The sequence below is a fragment of the Lipotes vexillifer genome, unplaced genomic scaffold, assembly GCF_000442215.2.
Source record: "Lipotes vexillifer unplaced genomic scaffold, Lipotes_vexillifer_v1.1 scaffold625, whole genome shotgun sequence".
NCBI classification, from domain to species: Eukaryota; Metazoa; Chordata; class Mammalia; order Artiodactyla; family Lipotidae; genus Lipotes; species Lipotes vexillifer.
In genome coordinates this window covers 340,497-341,965 of record NW_006771655.1, presented here as the reverse complement: position 1 = coordinate 341,965, position 1,469 = coordinate 340,497, and positions in this window count along the sequence as shown.

The window sequence follows — 1,469 nt, the reverse complement described above, 5'->3', positions numbered from 1 at the left end:
GGGAAAGATGGGTGAGGACAGAATCCTGCTGGCCTGCATAGAGGCTTTGTGTGAATTAGAAAGAGGTGCTCCTCTGGGTGGCTAAAAAGTGCCCTGGCTGGGGGCTGTGGCTTTTGGCAAGAATAAAAGCCTCTTTTCCTCCAGGCTGACACAGTCCCCAAGCTGGGGCACAGGGCTTGTCTAAGGGGGCTTGAGTTGGCTTTCCCCCCACCCCAGCTGTACACGGAGGCCCTGGGAGAAGACCCCAGGTTGAGGAGAGCAGGTGGGCTTCGTGGAGGGGCTGGACATGCATCGGGTGGGGTAGAGAGGGGCTGGCAGGACCCCTGAGCCAGGCACGTAGTGAAAGGTTCTCCTTCCCCGTATGAGCATTTGGAATTCCCCAGACAGCTGGTGCTCCCGAAATGCCATGCAGACTCCGCCCCAGGCTCTTTCGGGGAAGCAGCCAGTGTGCTGGTCGGAGACCATGTGCCCACTTGTGGAACTGTCAGGGTCTGGAGTCGGGGAGGGTCCCCGGGCTGTGGAGGATTGAGCCAAGAAAGGCCTGGGCAGCAGGGAAGGTGAGGGAGGGTCTGGTGTCCAGGCCACACCACCCCTCCTGCCTCTGGGTCCCTCTGTCTTGCTTGGGGCTGCCTGGCTGCTGGGTGGGCCTCAGGGACGCATGTGTCAGGGGTTTGTTGCATGTTGCAGGGCCTGACATGGGTGCTGCAGCTGTGGCACTGGAGTCGGGGGTGGGGAGTCACAGCCCTGGCCGCCGGTGAAGGGGGAGGGCAAAAGAGGCAAGTCACCAACAACTGGCCGAGGCACTGGACGCTTGTTGTCACATCTGTCAATTCGTGGGATATCCCTCGGAGCTCCAAACTCTGCTCTAGCCTCCCAGGGCGGGGCGGGGCAGGGCGGGGCGGCGCGGGCTGCCCAGGCTGCAGCAGAAGTGCCTGGACCTGCGGCTTCTTACACGTAAGGGAAGCACAGTGAAGCAAAATGAAAGGTTCCTCAGTCACACAAGCCCCGTTTCAAATGCTCCGCAGCCACATGTGTGACCTGAGGCTCCCGTATCGGACAGAGCAGGTTCCAGAACACTTCCATCACTGCACAAAGATGCCTGCCTTGACCCCTGGGACGCTCGGACCTGCGGGAACAGGGCCAGAGTTTCCCCCCCACACACTGGGGGCCTCCCCAGAAGAGATGGGGGATGTTTGAAGTGGGTCTTCTGCGTGAGCAGGGGTTTGCAGGTAGAGAACAGGGAGACGAGGAGAATGAGGCAGGAGAGATGGACAGAGGCTGGACCACCAAGGGCTCTGGGCACTGCGGAGCCGTGAGAGAGCTTTAAACTGCGGGGCAGGCAGGGCCAGCATTGCCACGGAGGAAGCTGCCTGGCTGCCCCAGTGGATGAGTTGGGGGTAATGGAGGAGGCGGGCGAGGTTGCCGTCCCTGTGGAGGTGCTTGTCACTCTTTCTCCCCCCCCCCCCCCC